This window comes from Coptis chinensis, chromosome 6 (assembly GCF_015680905.1).
Source record: "Coptis chinensis isolate HL-2020 chromosome 6, ASM1568090v1, whole genome shotgun sequence".
NCBI lineage: Eukaryota > Viridiplantae > Streptophyta > Magnoliopsida > Ranunculales > Ranunculaceae > Coptis > Coptis chinensis.
Window position 1 is genome coordinate 94227787 of NC_141461.1, and position 19416 is coordinate 94247202.

A 19416-nucleotide genomic window follows, 5' to 3' on the forward strand; every position below is an offset into this window, starting at 1 on the left:
AAACCTTCGTTTATGACTGTTTTTATTTAAGCGTCACCCTGAGAAACAAAATCATCAAGAAATTAACACTAAAAATTGTCAAGAATTGGTATGTAGCACGACAATTCTTTGGAAGCCGTCATAACTTTTTTTTTTCCTGTAAATCTGAAAATAAATTCCTGTAATTTTGAAATTCCTGTAAACCAATACATTCAGACACCTAAAGTCCATTACGAAAACAATAATCATACTTTTATTACCAACATAAATCATTCCGAGAACTTGTTCATATTACATGATTTATTCACGGATAAAAAAAATTAAATAACTCAAGCACTTGATTCAAAATCAAGTATCATAATCCAACAACAATGCAATTTACATAACCCATCCAACAAATTGCTAATCAACCGATCCATCTCATACAAACTTAATTGAGCTACTATGTTATCTCACTTATAACTTAAAAAACAATATAAAGAAGAATGTGTTAGTTTGTTTAATAAGTAAACTAAAAATATAATCATATAACGACTTCTACAAGAGAAGATTAGTAAGAATTGTTGTAGAGACCTCTTTCAGCCGCGCGGGAAGCTGATTTGCACCAACAGTGAAAAGGTCCTTGACAAGTGGGGGCAGAATCCCTGCTTCTATTAACACCTTTGCACTTGTATCAGAAGATGATATCTGATTCAAATCCATCAGTGCAGCTTCTCTTGACTGCATGTTGCCACTTCTCATGTCGTTCACCAGTGAAGAACCCACCCTTCTAGCAACAACCTTTACATCATTGCTAAGAACCAGCTCACCAAGATATGCAGCCATTGCTAACTTGGTTTCAGGTGGACCTGCACCAAATTTCAACTGCTAAGACGGGTATAAAAACTTTATGATATATATCAATATAAAAAATTATGTCGTATTAACAAACTAAAATGACATTCAGGATGCTACTGGTGTACCTAAATCATTTAGGCAAAAAAAAAAAAAGGAGTCAACAAGATAAACAAACACAACAAAGTCAAGTCAAGGCCAAGCCACATCTAAACAAGCCATTGACATAAATGTTGAAACAATGTAACTTTTTGATGTTTTATACCCAAGTGTTGAAAAAATCATAGTGGGATATACAACACTGAAAGAGGGAAAAAAATGAAGGAAGCAGTGAAGTGAGATACTTTGATAAACAGATAATAACAAAGTGATTATTACATAACTATGACAAATGTAACCGAAATACTACAAACAACCCAGATACAAGGAAAAAAAAAGATATATATGTATTTTGAAAGTGAACATTGCAACTAAAACCATAGAAAATTCAAAATAGAGATTTTGACAGAAAAGGTGTCATACTATGATATGTGATAAAAAGAGACAAGTTTGAAGAGCATGGAAATTATTTTTGTTCAAGCATTATGATGAGCTTCAGCATAACCTTATTATTGTTGTCGTAGCCACAAGCAAAGAGAAAAACATATTTTAAGAGCTTGTAACCATATAGGGAGAGCATTTAAAGAATCAGCAATATTGTTATGCCAAGGAAGAATATCTTCCTCCATCTTTTACTCTCCCTCCTTTTCATCTAATCGGTTAAAAAAGATTGTTCTTTGCTACCTCCTAGCATGCTCTATAAAATGAGATTATAACTAAGCGCAATTCAGTTTGAAGGAATAACCATGTAAAACAGAAAGTACTGAAGAGGGAAAAAGCACCTTCAAGTAGGAGAGTGAGAAGAGGCTGAAGTCTTCCAATTTCAGCCATATGTTGCACATTTCTTTTGCCTTCTCAACAGTCAAAACATTCTCTGAGTTACTGCTGGTCATCCCAACTAATATAAGGATTGCCCCATTGACAACACCAATCTTTTTTCACACGAGCTTCAGATTTTGAGAGCTCATACAACAATGCCACGGCTTCCTCCATCTCCTTTGATTGCTCATGAGACAAGAATTTCACAATCGCATTATAGTGTCACCTTCAGCTATTACTTCACGCAAAGCAAGAAAAAGTTCGGACACCCTATTAATTTTTTTCTTGTAATGGCGTGCGACTCTTGACAAAGGAAATAAGCAAACCTCGCAAACAACCTTATTATCTACATCTTCTTACGCAACAATGCACAATGTTTCCAGGGTTTTACACCGAACTCTCCTGCTGATGCTCTTTAACATATTAACGATAATTGGTACTAAAATCTGCACTACTGAATAAAATGTCTATTCGATGCTTTTTTCGACATATGTCTTTGGATGTACTTCAACGCCTTTAGAACATCCTGTTCAGAACTTCTTGGAGTCAAGGACCTATGTGCAATATCAAGTTGTGCAGCTTCGTTCCTTGCAATCCATTATTCGATTGTGTTTCTCAGAGCTATACTAGGATTTAGCTCGGTAGCTTTTAGCTCTTTTCGAGGTCGAGCACAAACTAGCTTCCTTCCACTCTTTTTGCATTCCTTAAGCCACTTTTCAATTGCTTCTCACTCGTAACTTTGCCCATTCTCCCAGGTAACAGGATCACGTATTACTTGTTTTGTAAGAGGGCAAACAAATGCATCATAAATAGGTTCAATATGTGTTCTTTTGAGGCAAAAGCTATCATCTGATTGGCTACCGGTGTCAAGACTTCCATCCCAGCTTCCTTCCATCTCTCTATACTAGGAAAGCCTGCTAAGGAAAAAGATATATATGTGTGTTATAATTAGACTAATTCCAAACAAAGAATTGGAGAATGGCGGATAGGGTTGCTATAAGATGAAGAATAATATGTGAAGATGGATAGGCGGTGTACTTTGAAGAGGATAAGGGAGAGGTTGGGTGTTCGATATTTCAAAATTTCGTTGGTTTCCTTACGATATATTCGTCATTTTGCATAAATGAACGAGGAGTTCCTATTTTTCAGTTTAACTGGAATTTTTGGTGGACCACTTTTTGGCCTATTTGGAGACCAATAGAATTGGTTAAGCCAAGTGTCTTTGTATTGATTACTAGACTTGAGTTTTTATTTCTAATCCTTATTCTTGTTGGGCTGCAACCAAACACATTAATTGAAGTAGGTGAAATGATTTTTTTTTATTTTTGTGAATCAAATTCTATTTAAAGATTTTATTCCAATGGTTCAATTAGTTTCTAGAGGTCAACAACTTGTGCTAAAAATTGTGAAATAAGGTGTTGACCGGTTTATTATTCTTTTACCTTGACTAGTTTAGGAAACCCGTGACAAAATCATCATATTTTCTTGACACTTGTGTTACACATGACATAATGTTACAATAGCTGTCATAAAACCATCATATTTTCTTGACGCTTGGGTTATACACGACATAATATTACAACAGCCGTCATAAAACCATCATATTTTCTTGACACTTGTGTTATACACGACATAATGTTACAACAACCATTATAAAATTTTTACCAAAATACATATCATAGATCTAAGTAGTGCGCTATTTCAACAAGGATACTCGAGAAAGAACTTGTTAAATTAGATCTAAGTGCTTATTGAACTTTAAAATGGATGAGAGTCCGCACACTACAAGCTTCTTTAGTAGAAAGCTTACAATGACATACTAATCTACAGATTGGAGTGGGCTACTCACAATTGAATCTAAACCAAAGAACTATTCATTATTCCTTTCAATTTCCATGGAACCTCCATGTTTCATATTTGAATTGGTGTCAACCTACACATCACATAGTAGTCCACTAAATAATCTATCCACTATGAAAAAAATAAGCATTAGAGACATATACCTATCACCTTAGCAAGGTCAAATCACTTTTGTATCGAAAATTGAGCTCAAATCAATCACTTAATTTGCATCTTTAATCGACCTCAAAGTTAGATCACTCTGTATCTATTATCCGACCTAAAAGTTAGATCACTTGGTAGGGAAAAAAGTGCATCTTAAGCTAAGAAACCAAATTCATCTATACAAGTTGTACGGAAAAAAAATCAATATATAGGAAGAACCACGGAAAAAAGAGTAGCAAAGTAGTGAAAAACCATCTATTATTAGTTAGACAGTGTATTAATAACTCATGTGCTTAAATGGTTTAACATACCATGTACATTTCATAGGAACGACCAAACATCACAGGCCATGAGTGTCTCGTATATATGTGTCTTGTAGGAAACTTATTCCAAAAATATACTTATTGTTAAGTAAACAAGAAAATCAAATTGATATAACAAATATATCATGAACAAACCTTTTAGTTCAACTAATGAATTTAATTTACCAATGATTAAATCCGAGCCTAGTGAAGATTTACTATGTCCTTAAGACATATTTTCCCCCTCACGGTGCTTGAAGGTTGATGGGAAACTATCTCCATCCCAAGATAAAACGAATTTTTTTCTATAGAAAGCTAGCACTTCAATTCTATAGACTAAGCGAACACAACATAAATATTTGACTAAGAACAGAGGGAGAAGATAAAGATAAGAACTCTGTGTGATCTGGTGTGTCTTTCTCTCCAAATTCATCCACTATTTATAGGTGAGTGGTGCATCTTTGAAACAACACAGTGACTCTTGGGAAAAAGTAAGCAACTCTTTGAAAAGTCACATGTTTCGAAAGGACACACCATTTCGGCATAAAGCACTGTTTCGAACCGGTGCCTATTTCGAAAGGTCACACCTTTTCGGCATGATGCACTATTTCAAACCACTGTACATTTCGAAAGGTCGCACCTTTTCGGCATAATGCACTGTTTAGAACCAGTGCATCCTTTCGAAAAGGTTTTTCTCACTTTACGTACTGTTTTAAGATAAACCCATTTCATCTCAATTTGGGATAACTTGGGAGACAAATTACTCATTCATATCTCAATGAATTTGTGCAAATCCATTTTTCTAACATACCTTGCGTTTGTAAGGTATTCCTACAAAATCTAGCAACGTTTGGGTTATTCTCAATTTAAATAGCACAAGTGGTACTCTAGGTAAATCTGCCCCACCAAATAAACTTGTAAAGAAATTAAATAACTATTATAACAATTAATTTCAGAAAGTGTAGTGTTGATACCAAAAAATATAGTTAAACGTGAAAGTGTTGATCTTTAGAAAGGGAAAGCAACCCAATTCATTAAAAGTGTCATGGCTACTAAACATTTGAACGGAAAACTACCTTGTTCCTTATGCTAGTTACTTCATGCATGGATCATTTCTACAGGAGTCCCACCACCGGAAAATAACCTAAAAAATTCAATTTTTCACAAAGAAACTTAGATAAATTCAATAATATATGAACGGCCGGTTATTAACCTTGTTTTTAAACAGAAAAAACATTCATAGATTGTGAACATATTATGTGGTCATAGATTATTTATTACTCATGTTAAAACAGACCACACATGCAGAGAGTCATTTTCGCGCGTCAAGACAAATCAATCACTTAAATATCATTGAATGTAAACAAACTTATAATCAAACAAATACAATTTACATAACCACACTCATATACACAATATCGTAAACAAATAGTTCATTAGCCCAAATTCAAGTCCACACACACTAATGTCCAAAACAGATCCACATATACTAAAGTTTATATTCATATACAACTTCTATCTCACACACATATATTTATGTAGTCTCAAAACAACAATAATTTCTAACACAATCGCATAGTTATCACACAAACTAATATATAAATTATAGATATAGTGGCTGCACTTTTGTCCAAAACTGCCTACGTAATCCAAATCTTTCAGGATTGGAATCAAGCCTTCGTAGTTCATAACCAATATTAATAGGCTCGTTTTCTATGCTGCCTCGACAAATAACCTACCGTTGGATTGCTCTGAAATTTTAAAGTATAAAACTAATGTGTGTGATAAATATACAGATCAAATTTTACATCTATCCGACATTGGATTGACTTCCGTCAAATCAGAAGAAAAAGACTACACACTGCAGTTTTTCTGGTATAGAAAAACTACTAACAACCACGCTTGTGCGTGCCTCGACAGAAATCCAACCGTTGGATCTGTCTATAATTTTAATATGTCATACTACCATATGTTATACAACTACATATTAAATATAACCTCCATCCAGTATTTATTCAATCTCTATCTAAGCAAAACTTTACAACTGCACACTGCAGTTTTCTATAGTGAGTTAAACTAGAAACCAGTCTTGCTAATAAAAGCCTCGACACATATCCGACCGTTGGATCTTGCTTAAAATTAAGTATGTCGTACTTCAATGTGTCAGGACACTATGGTTTAAATTTTACAAACATCCGTGGAAGGAAAGATCTCCATCTAAGCAGAAACTAAATACTGCGTCAGAGAAGTTTTGTGGAGTAAAGTTCACTGTACTCTATTCATCTTCTTCAAATATCACTCTACAGTTTATTAATGGCTCATACTACCAATAAAGATTCATATGAACAATACAAATAGTAAGAACACATCATGTTACTACATAAATCATAAAATCTAACTCATAAATTAAATTGACCGAAGTTAAAATTTGCTTCTAACATAACAAGTTGAAATAATGCAAGTATATTACTGCACATATCATGTATCTAGCACCAATGAAAGCATATAAATAAACAAATTAATACCATTTTAATCTTGTGTATAACAATCTTGCTGAGCATGCATAACCAACATAGCTTAGTATAAGTCCTTAATTAGCAATTTAACAAGGCGTGAAACTTTAAAGTTAATTGTGCACCTACCATATATATACCAAGTCCACGTATGAGTATTTACACATTCCTTATTCAATAGAAAGGTTCACGCACATGCATGATCTTTGTACAGAAAGAAAATTTATAAAAGGGTTCAAAACTAAATTTATGCTCATGTCCACTAAAGTTTGACTCATAGTCTGTGTGTAATTATTAGGTGAGGAAATTCAAGGGAGTACGGTATACCTCCTCATGTGTAACCAAACCTATTTCTTGTAACTACATCACATGCATGTCATATATGGTTTCTACTTAGCTTATAGCCTTATAATCATTCGCATATTCAAATTTCGTTATCGAACCTTAGCAAAAACAATAATAATAATTCAACCAATGTCAAACAACTATGAGGTCTGACCACCACTAGCTTAGGTAGGCAGGTCAACACACATGAATATAACAATTGGAAAACTTACGTGTACTATTCATAATAATTTCTACTCAAGAAATCATGTTAAATGATACTCAAGCAATAGTTGTACCTCTGACCATTATCTTAAAGAACGAATTCAAGGATTGAATATACATAAAGAAATAAATATAATAAATCACTCAATATTGTTAGATCTACTCACTTGTGAATTGATCAGAAAAGCAAAAACCAACAAAAAGAAATGAAACCGAAAGTCACACCATTGCGCGTATATGAAGGTTGTCTTCTCCCTCCGGTTTTTTCTCTCTCTCTCTCTCCCTTTTAGAGCACGTCTCTTTTCTTTTTGTTTTCTTTTTTTTTAAAAAAAACTCTACCCCAAAAACAAGAATGAGTGTTTGGTAAAACCAAAACACCTGAAACCCCCATCCCTTATTTCCAGCAACTACTCATCCCACTTCCCACGTTTTTATGATTCTATCTTTATCTTTATCCTTTCTTTTTATTATTATTTAATTATATATATATATATATATATATATATATATATATATATAATTAAAAAGGAGAATAAAAATAGGGTTGTTATAAATTGTGAGATGGATTGTGAAAAAAGAAATTCCATTTACAACCGCCGAATGCCCCGAATTTGAAAAGATGGTACGTAAATCTTTATGTTCTCAATTTGTAAAATTTTCACGTAATACGGTTAGAGCGGATGCTATCAAAACTTTTATAGAGGAAAAAGAGAAATTAAAATCTAATTTAAGAAACTTGAATGGAAAATTTTGTTTGACTTTGGATATGTGGACATCAAACCAAAATATGGGTTATTGTACAATTACGACTCACTATATTGATTTTGAGTGGAAATTGAACAAAAGAATTGTTTGTTTTGCTCAAATAGATTATCCACATACGGGTGAAGAAGTTGCTAGTTATATTGTTGAGAAACTTCATAGTTTGGGCATTCATGATAAAATATTTTCCATTTCTTTAGATAATGCAAGTTCAAATAATAGTGTCGTTAATATTTTGAAACATTCATTGAAATTGCCTTTAGATGGTTCATTTTTCCATGTTCGTTGTAGTTGTCATATTTTAAATTTAATTGTTCAAGATGGTTTAAAAATTCTCGAAATTCATAGAGTAGTAACTTTTATTAGGGATAATTTGCAATTCATTTTCAATGCTCCATCAAGATATCAAGCATTTCGTGAAGTATGTAGTGTTGCAAATCTAATTCCTAAAAGACTTCCTATTGATGTCCAACATAGATGGAATTCTACTCATAAAATGTTAAAAGGGGCTATTCCTTATTATGGCACAATTAAAAAATATTTGAATGATAAAAGATGTCCACAACCCGCATATGATGAGGATTAGAATATGGCTTAAATGATTAGAGATTTTTTAAGTGTGTTTAATGATGCTACTGTTTTCTTTTCTGGTATTTATTATACAACTGTTAACATGGTAATACATCATTTGGCTAGTATTAGTTTGATTTTTGATACTTATAGAGGTATTAGTGGGTTTGAAACCATTGTTGAAACAATGGAAAAAAAATTTGTGAAATATTGGGGGAAAACTCCGACATTATATGGAATTGCTTATATTTTATATCCTAGGGCAAAATATGATGGACTAGATATAATGCAATCAATTATTCTACGTAATTTTCAAAATTCTACTGAAATTGCTAAATGCTTTGATACTAGTACTGTTATTAAAGATGAAATTGTCAAACTCTATGAAGAATATGTTCAATACCATATTGATGCTGACAATGCAAATATTAATACTAGTACAAGTAGTGGTAGGCCTAGTAGTTCTAATTTTGGCCAAAGAGGTACATGGGCTCTTATACAAGGTCATATGAAATCTACTAGTTCAACTGGATCCGAACTAGTACGATATCTATCCGAACCCACTATTACAAAATTTGGAGATGATTTTAATGTTTTGGATTGGTGAAAAATGAACAAACAAAGGTTTCCAATACTCTCAAGAATGGCGCGTGATGTATTAACAGTTCCAATGAGTATAGTTGCATCGAATCGGCATTTTCTACCGGGGGACGAGTTTTTAGTGATTATCGAAGTCGACACTAGTGCCACCATTAGTGGAGTCTCTTGTAAGCCTTGAAGATTGGTTTAGAGCGGAAGATGCCACAATCGTAGAAGAAGATGACGATGGAGAGATTATCGGAAAGGAAATAGAATTTTTAAATCTAGATTAGAAGTCACTCTGTAATTTTGCTTTCCCTTTTGTAATTTTGCTTACCACTTTTGTAATCCGACCGGCGTTTCTGAACAATGGGTCTTGAGTTTTCTTATAATCTTGTAATCCGACAATTTATTTTCTTATAATCTCATGAAATTTTGTTAGTTGTAGACTTGTAGTTGGGAAGTTACAACTTACAAGCAAGTAGACCTGATTAACTCAAGATCAAACATCAAAATAGTTCAATAATCATAAGTTCGGTTAACAATAAAAAAAAAAAAGAGGATTGGTAGCATTCTACCTCCTTAATGGGTAGGATCGTAGGACCATCCTAACTCACATACATAAAAAATAAATGACTTGTTCACCTCTTCAATAAGTTACACCTTAAACCATTTAGAAAACAATGCATCAGTGAGTTAAACCCCAGTCATCTTCTCCAAAGTGTAAACCAAGAACACATCACATGAACCACCTTCTGAAGCACATGGACGACTCTCACCTCAACCAATCAGTTTCCATCTGCTGGAGACTCCAACAACATCAAGCTGAACCAGCCGCAAGTTGCCTATACATTGTCGAAATCTTCATTTTTATGCTATTACATACGTTTTTAATCAATTGTTCATTTTGCTACCTTTAATTTGTTGAATCGGTTCAATTTGATGGTTTCACATGAATTCTTCATGAAATATAAACATTTCACATTTAGTGGATGGTAAATTGGTATCTTGGCGGTTTTTCTCATATCCATTCGTGTTTTTCTATTTTTTTCCCATATTTTTTAAGAAAAATGGGTGGAGAAGGTGTTGTTTATCCATTTTAGAAAATCAGCCCGTTATCCAACCCAAGACCTACCCCAACAGGTTGGGTGACGGTATGGACCTTGACACTTTTTCCCGCCCTGCCGGACCTTCAACCCCCAGACCCGCCCCGTTATTATTTGACCTGCGGATGACCCGACCTGCCCCATTTTACACCCCTAGATCAAAGTGTTAACAAAAAAAGTTAGTTGCCTATTATGTGAAATTGGTCTTAGTTTGATGCCCATAAATTCATTTTTTCCTCCAAATCCCTCTCTTCCCAAGGTTAGAGTTTTCTTATCTTTTCTCTTACTACTTTCTTTTTCTTCAATAACAAACAAATACACTTTAAATTTTGAGAGGTGTGTTGAAATTAATTAATTAATAATAATGGCAGAAGATCTAGTTTTAGACACAACAATTAGAGATTGGGTATTAATCCCACTCTCACTAGTCATGGTACTAATCGGAATCCTCCGTTACTTTGTCTCAAAACTTTTGCGTTCTTCTAAGTTACCAACTGATCCCAAAATCGTCGAAGAAGGGTATTTTTTTTATTATTTAATTCTTTCAATTTTGTTGTTATTAGTCTAAAGTTTTGATTTTTATTGTTGTTTAAGAGACAGATTGTTGTTAGGGCGAGGAATTTAAGAGCTTATGCTAATTTGATACCTGTTAAGTCTTTTCACAATCGGAGAGCTTATTTCAATAACGAGGTTTGTTTTTGTTTATTTATTTTTTCTATATTTAGGATGAAACTATAAATTAGACTTTAATTAGGGGGGTAGTTTTGTTTTATTTGGAGAATTTTCTAGGTTGGTTTTGGTATTATAATTTGTGATAAAGGCTATGAGGGAACTAAAGTGTATTTGTTTTCAAACTTGGTTATTAAAGTTTAAGAGACCAGTGTTCTTAATTTGGTTATTTTTATTAAATCTGTTGGTCGCCACAAGCTGGCTTCATCGGTTGAGGTATGTCTATCGCCCATCTCTCAATTTATAACCATCTTGCTGTTTTAGCTCATTTCTAGTTAATTTGGTTGAGATATTGTGTTATGGATTTTGTTTTCTTTCATAACATTTTCATTGATTATTGTTGAGAAACACAAGGTTTGATTGCTCTTAATTTATGTGAATGTTGATGAACTTTCTACTGCTTTAGTCTAATTAGTGCCGAATTTATTGTTCAATGTGATCTAGAATATCTAGTTTTAGGTTGTAGTGCATAGTGAAATTACTTGGACTTATATTTGAAGAAGCAAATGAATTCAAAATTTTGAGTGTTAGCTTCTGTTTTGAGAGGCTCTAATAACTGCACAATTGAAATATGTATGAATTGTTTTGTAGTGACATTGTGAAAATGTGTTCATAATACTTCATGTCATGCTCTCTTGTCTATCTACTGTTCATGTGAAGAAACAATAAGGTTATCTAATGTAATTAGATGTTTGTATCCATGTGTGCATTGTGGATTTGCTTGAAAGTATGAAGAAACATGTCATATTTGGCTTGGTGAATTGTATTTATATGGTTTATCTTCATATTAAGGTTCCATTAAGCCGTGGTGGTAAATGGTAAAGACCAATAACTTTGTGCTAACTTTGATGTCATACCATAAGCTAGTCTAGCTTGATTAGCTATTGTCTTTCTGTTTTGTCTAGTTCCATAATTAACGAAGTGACTAAAAGTCCCAACTAGAGCTATGGGTGTTAGAATTTATGTTGTTAGTCATAGTGAACATAATTGTCTGCGATAGTACTGAACTACTTAACAGATCTACCTAACCTTAACTTGCTTCATGCACAACACAAAATAATATTCAGTTACATGTTTAAGTTCATGTTATAGTAGTGACTAAGAGCATCTTTAGGTGTGATATCAACCTAGCATAAAACACCAACTTCTCTACAAATTAACCAAGTGAAACGGTGGCAGGATCCAAAATGATATAGAGAAAAAAGATATGATATTATTGTTGGAGTTATCCCTCACATGAGGAGAGGCTGGAGAGAAAAGCGGCGACGAATTCGCGATCGCAAAATGAGGTATAGGCGCCTCACGATAAAGTTTTCGAGTTCAATAACATAGATGCATGACCAAAAACCCTTCGGCTTCAGTCTTAGCGACTCGCCTCGAGTGAGCGCCAGCTAGTCTATTTTTGTGGCTTGCTTTCAACTGATATCCGCGAATTTGGTTTTGGAGATAAAACCAAAAATCAAGGTTTTGGAAAACCTAACCTAACAAAACCAAACAAGTCGGAAGGATTGGAATCCGGACTAAAACAAAAGAGAAACCTTTGAGAGAGACAAACAGAAAAGAGATAATAAAGTGATCTAGTAAGGTGAGAGGACCGTAGGAGAGATTGTAATCTTCCTTCCTACTTTATTAACCGGCTCTTGTGGAAGTAGGCATCATTGGCGAACCACGGTAACTCTTTTGTGTTGTGGTTTGCTTTTCTTTGCTTTACATTATTATCACATTTGTTAATAGTTGTTTAGCGAGTTGGGCATGTTAGTATAGGTTGTAGTTGATATTTGAGATTTATCCGAGTTGAAGTGTGTTCATACAAGTTATCGTGTAGTGGGAACCGATTGGTATTGGTATAATCCCCAACAAGTGGTATCGAGCCTTGGTTAGAATAGCTGGGGTGTTATCGAATCTTAATTCAGGGGAAGGTGTTTGACGAAATTCCCGAGAGAAGATTTGAGGTTAAATAACTTGTAGAGATGGACCATTCAGTGAACACTCATATGATGAGTCCGAATAGGAAGAACTACACCATCCGGAAAGCCAAGATGGAAGACTTGCTATCTTTGCAAGGACTTGGCACTTCCCATTGAGAATGAGGGAGTAAAACCGAAAAAGACCGATGAAATTTGAGTGGAAAAAGCAAAATAAAAAAGACGATTGGATACATTTGGATTGACGCGGTGTGTTTTCACCATGTGGCCCCAAGAGACTAAGCCTTCGGTCATGGAAGAAACTTCAAGACCTTTATGAGAGGAAGTTGGAAACAAGGTGCTGGTCGTTAAGAAGTTTGCGCATGAAGCACCAAGAAGGTTCTTCAATGTCCGAGCATCTTAATGAAGTATGAGAATATCATCAATCGATGCATTTGATGAAGATCAATTTGGGAGGCGAAGTTGAGGCTTTGTTTCTATTAGGCTCTCTACCCGAAAGTTGGGAGACATTAGCGGTTTCTCTACATGGGATAAGGATGGAATTGTTACCATGGAGATGGCTACCACGTCTTTGTTGAATGAGGAGACTAGAAAGGAGTGCAATAAGCAGACTCTTCTAATCAGGAGGTTTTTCACGAGAAACGGGGAGAGGTGGGCAGAAAACCATCTCGTTCTAGAGGTGATGGACAGAAAAAATTAGGGGTGAAGCTAGAACTGCGGAGAGGCAATGTTACTATGTGCCACCAAAGGCCACTTCGTGATATGAGTCTGCGAGAACTTTGAAGAGGGATGAGAAGAATAAGTTTATGTACATGAAGACATGGTGCGGAGGAACGGAAACACAGATATTCATTGAATGATGACCTGAATGAATTGTGTCGAGATTGGTGTGTCTTTTTGATGTCGAGGATCTGAGTGGGTGATTTGAGCATCCTATCACGCCACATCAAGAGGGGATTCTTCACTACCTACGGTTTGTAAAGTGAATATGGTGAAGTGAGGATGGGTAAATGGAGTCTCAAGATTATAGGCATTGGAGATGTTCATGTAGAAACCAATCGGCTACACCTTGACACTCAAGGATGTAAGACATGTCCCGACATACGGCTAAGCCTGAATTTCTAATTTGGGAAATTAGATGATGATGGCTTTGTAAACTCGTTTGGTAACAGGGTATGGAAACCGGAGGAGGTTCCATCATGAGGAAAGAAAACTTGCTCTCTTTACAAAACACGGCTAGTTTGTGTAAAGCGTTTAATATTTTGGGCAAGAAGATTCATCCGAATCTGTGGCAAATTTTGCGTGGTCACATGGGCATAAAAGGGATTTAAGCAAAAGGCCATGCCGGACATTAAAGGTACACATTTAAATACATGTACTCATTGTTTGGTAGGAAAGCAACACAGGTGTCTTTCCAAAGATTCCCGATCTCATTCATCCTTGAACTAGTGTGGACTTATGTGGTCCTATGATGAGTGAAGTCCCAAGGGGAGCCGTACTTCTTGACATTCATTGATGATCGTCCAAGAAAGATATGGGCCTATAGTCTGAAGACCAAGGATGAAGTACTTGGCGTGTTTGAGAAATTCCACAAAGATGGTGGAAAAGAGTTTTGGGAAGTTGTTGAAGTGTATCGGATAATGGGGCGAGTACATTGGGCCATTTGAAGAGTATTGCCGAGTCATGGGATGCATGAGCGCACCGTATGGATGAAAGAATGGAATATTTGAGAGAATGAACCGCACTACCATTGTAGAGGATAAGATGCATGCTATCTCATAAGCTACCTAGAAGCTAATTTGGGTAGAAGCAATGCGCGTCTGGTAGTGCATGTGATCAACTGTCACAATGAAGAAAATGATTACGAATAGTGATTATCCAAAGGAGAGTATGGTGGCAGAGATGTTGATTATGGATACTTGGGGTATTTGGGTGCGGGGGCATTTGTGCATATTCCGAAGGATGAGATTCAAGCTTGATGACAAAGCCAATGCATTTTTTTGGGTTATGGAGATGAAAAGTTTGGTTACAAACTCTATGATCCGATTAACAAGAAGGTAATCCCGAAGTCGAGATGTTGTGTTCTGGAAGACCAAACCATACAAGACTTTTGAGGAGGGTGAGAAGCTACAAGCTTTCACCAATGATCTTGTTGATTGAGAACCGTAAGTTCCTACCGTGGAACGTCGTAAGGCATTGAGAATGAGAACCATGAGTTTGAAGCTCATGATGAGAATCCTATTGCTTTCATGATGGGATAGAACCTATTGGTATAGAAGATGCAGATGAGATGCATGAACCACCACCGAGAAATAAGCAGAAGTACATCCCCGAGGCACGGCCAGATGGGGGCAAGGAGGTCCGAAGAGAGAGACTAGCTTCAACCGGTATCCACCCATAATGCACGCGTCTACTATCGGATGGTGGAGAACCTATGTACTATCAAGAGGCACTTGAAGGTACAGACAAAGAAAAATGGTTGAAGGCCATGCATGACGAGATGGATTCTTTGCATAAGAATCACACTTATGAAGTTAGTTGAGAAACCCATGGGAGAAAAGTTCTCAAGAATAAGTGGATATACAAAGTCAAGCATGGGGAGAACAATCTACCCAAGGCACAATTTTCGCCTTGTTGTGAAGGGATTGGTCAAAGGAAAGGAATTGACTTTGATGAGATTTTTTCCTGTAGTGAAGATGACTTCTATCCAGGGTGGTATTGGGTATGACCATGAAAGTATGAACCTAGAAGCAACTAGATGTGACTTTTCTTCATGGAACCTTGAAGAAGATGTCTACATGGACTAGCCGAGGGTTTGAGGTCAAAGGCAAGGAGCACCTAGTATGCAAGTCGATAAAAGAGCTTGTATGGGTTGAAAGCAAGCACCGAGACATTGGTACATAAAGTTTGATTCCTTTATGAAGCAAGGATACAAGAAGTCCTTCCGATCATTGTGTGTTTGTTCGAGTGGAGATTTCGGATGGGGATTTCATGTGTTATTCTTTGTATGTGGATGATATGTTGATAGTTGGCCCAAACATCAACAAGATATTGAAGAAAGACTTGAGTAAGTCCTTTGAGATGAAGGATTTGGGTCAAGCAAAGCAGATACTTGGGATCACGGATCACCGTGACGTAAAGAGTGGAAAGTTGTGGCTTTCTTACATCGAGAAGGTGTTGAAGAGATTCAACATGGATCGCCGTTCCCGGTCGGTTTATAAATTTTGGTGGCGGTTCCGCATGACCAAAGAGATGTGTCCTAAGGGTGAGCATGAGCGAGTCAGATGGAAAAGATTCCTTATGCATCAGCCGGGTTTTTAATGTATGCCATGGTGTGTACTAGACCGGATATTGCTTTTTGGTTGGGGTTTAAGCGATTTTCAAACCGGGTAAAGAGCATTGGGAAGGTGTTAAGTGGATATTGAGATATCTCAAAGGCACTTCCAAATCATGTTTGTGCTTTGGTGGAAGTAAGCCCCTTACTTGAAGGCTACTGTTCGATGCAGAACATGGCGGTGATGTTGATTTCGATGAAGTCCACCTCGGTTATCCGGTTACTTTTGCGGGGGGGGAGTTTCTTGGCAATCTAAGTTGCAAAGATGAGGTTTAGTATATTAGTGTTGCAAAGAGTTGCTATGGATGAAGAGTTTCTTGACGAACTAGGGCTTTAAGTTTGTAGTTCTATGTGGCGGTGGCGCCATCCATAGCAAGAATCCGAGTTTTCATTCTAGATCCAAGCACATACACGCGTCGTTATCATTGGATTAGAGAAGTGTTTCAAGACAAGCATTTGTGTATCGAGAAGATCCATACCGACAAGAACGGGTCGGATATGATGACCAAAGTCTTACCGAAAGGTAAGTTTGATGTTTGTTGTGCTATTGCGGAATGGCGACACTCCTCCGTTGATTTGGCAATTGCATGGAGGTATCCCCCATTTGTTGGGAGGGGAGATTGTTGGAGTTATCCCCACATGAGGAGAGAAACCGAGTCGATTCAAACGGCGAATTGGCATCGCGACAAGTCGAAGGCCACCAAGATAGATGTATCGAGTTCCAATAACATAGAAAATGACCCTTCAAAGTGGCCGAATTCGGCTTCACTTCTTGAAGAAGCGACTTAAGGTTATCAGAGTAATTAGCGTTTGGCCAGTCTATTTTTCGTGGGCTTGCTACGGTATCCGCGAATTTGGTTTTGGAGATAAAACCAAAAATCAAGGTTTTGGAAAACCTAACCTAACAAAACCAAACAAGTCGGAAGGATTGGAATCCGGACTAAAACAAAGAGAGAACCTTTCTGAGAGACAACCTAGTCAAAAGAGATAAGAGTGATCTAGTAAGGTATGTAAGGAGAGATTGTAATCTTCCTACTTTTTAAGAACCGGCTCTTGTGGAAGTAGGCATCATTGGCGAACCACGGTAACTCTTTGTGTTGTGGTTTGCTTTTACTTGCTTTACATTATTATCATTGTTAATAGTTGTTTCGAGTTGGGCATGTTAGTATAGGTTGTAGTTGATATTTGAGATTTATCTGGAGTTGAAGTGTGTTCATACAAGTTATCTGTGTAGTGGGGGAACCGATTGGTATTGGTATAATCCCCAACAATTATCAGGGTACATATATGCAAAGGTGCAATTATCTATTTCCCTCCTATAAATTTCTTTATATAAATTAACACTAATAGCTTCAACTTAGGTTATCTCTTACAGGTTTATGAAATTTCATAAGGTCGTCAAGTTCACATATTACCTCGTGCAATACTCCTGCTAGTTGGCATAAAAACAATAGGACAATTTTAATCTCGTACACTAAAAAGATACAAGCTTATGAGTTTGGACAAGGGTTAGACCATAGTCTGGACAAGGGGCTGTTTTGATATCCTTTTTTTTAAAAACTCTTTCTTATAATTATAAGTGATAATAATGTTTTAATGTGTCGCCCACATCTTTAGAATTCTCCACGCCTCAGGATTTGGTAATGAGATATTATGACTTGTGATGTCATGTGATAGATGGGTATTCATTGAATATGCCATGAATGACCTGGGTATTCATTGAATGTGCTATGAATGACCCAATAGTTTGGACTACCCTAAAGAGGAACTAAGGTATTCGCCTTGCAGGTTGGTCGTATTCCTTGAATGTACGAGAATGTAGGTTTGGGTATTCCTTGAATGTGGTAGGAATGACTTAGGGCATTCATTGAATGTGCCATGAATGGCCCGTTAGTGTTATGATGGGTATTCCTTGAATGTGGTGGGAATGACCCAAGGTATTCATTGAATGTGCCATGAATGACCTGAGATTTTATGGCCAAAGAGGCTGTGATTATGTGTATGGAAAGCCCAGAGATGGTTGTGATATAGTAATACTCGGTGGGAGAGAGGCACACGTGTATGTGTGATTTGGCAAATGTGTGGAGTGCAAATCGTGGAGTAGGAACTAAAGGTTGGGTTGAGTTTGTTTATAAATGAGTCAACAAGATAATTAATAAGCAAACTGAAATATTGATTTTACGTATGAGTGAGTTAGTGCCTATGAATATTTATGTATTATGATGTATATGCTTTCTTACAAAGAAATATAGAGGTGGTTTGTGTGAGGTTATGGATGTGAAGTGTGACTGAGAATAATATTATTGTATGCTTGTGATATTTTCTGTGATTGTGGAATGACTCTAAAATGATATGTTATTATGAAAGCATTAATGACTTGTAATAGTCTGAGATATATAGTTATGCACTTGGAAACTTTATGACGTAATGATGTCATGTGAATGACTACCCTTGATATAGGTGGTATGATAAGTAGTATTCTCCGAATATGCGGGACGAACTATGTTGTATTAATTAGACTTCAATGTCTTAAATGAGGTTTGATTATGAATGAAAATTTGGATGAGATAAATCCTTTTATAGTGCTGTCTAACTCTGTTTTTGCAGGAGGGTAGGATCTGTTAATCTTTTATGCAGGAACGTAAATATCCTACCCTGAGACATCGTGCTGGCTTAAAGGTAATGTGTATCAAACCAATATTTAATTAAGTTATCATATGTGTATGTAATAAGTGGTATTTCTGTTGTGAGTTATCTTGGAAATGTATATTGGGATTGAAATCTTACTTAGGAAGAAGCTACACGCCGTTTTGGAAAACGGAACTATATTGTCTTCCAAGTTGAAATGGTTGGTAATGTTATATTTATTAATTTGAAAGATTATTATATATATTTTGTTGTTAGTACTCATACCAGCAAATTCAATTTGCTGACCTATGTTTGCTTTGTTTTGCAACATAACTGTGTTCTTGGGAACATAGATGGTGGAATGCAGCGGATGAAGACGCTTGATTGGGATTCGCTCTTGGAGTCTTACTGGTATAAGTTTTATGAAGTATAAAGTCTTGATTTGAAACAAATGTAATAGAGTGGTTTAGTAAATTCTTGAATTTGTACATTAAGAGTTGTTCGTTTGGTTGTAATTTGATCTCATATTTTAATATCGTGGTTGTTAATGGGTTATTAGGGTTTTGTTTCATCCTGGATTTTCAGAAGATGGAATAGGGTGTGGATAATTCCCTATTTTTAATTTTCTGGAAATTTGGGGTGTGACACAATTTTTCTTCTAGCCACATCTTGAGCAAAATTAAA

At 35.9% G+C, this 19416-nt stretch overlaps 2 pseudogenes across 1 annotated transcript; both read right to left on the reverse strand.

The window, feature by feature from the left end:
- Positions 1-251: 251 nt before the first annotated feature.
- Positions 252-1932, reverse strand: LOC147495599 (U-box domain-containing protein 44 pseudogene; annotated as a pseudogene). Its single transcript, XR_015199562.1, has 2 exons — positions 1695-1932; positions 252-827 (listed from the first exon to the last, which is right to left on the reverse strand). The product of XR_015199562.1 is annotated as a U-box domain-containing protein 44 pseudogene (transcript).
- Positions 1933-1934: 2 nt separating this feature from the next.
- LOC147495600 (U-box domain-containing protein 44 pseudogene) lies at positions 1935-2811 on the reverse strand (annotated as a pseudogene).
- Between the last annotated feature and the right edge of the window lie 16605 nt (positions 2812-19416).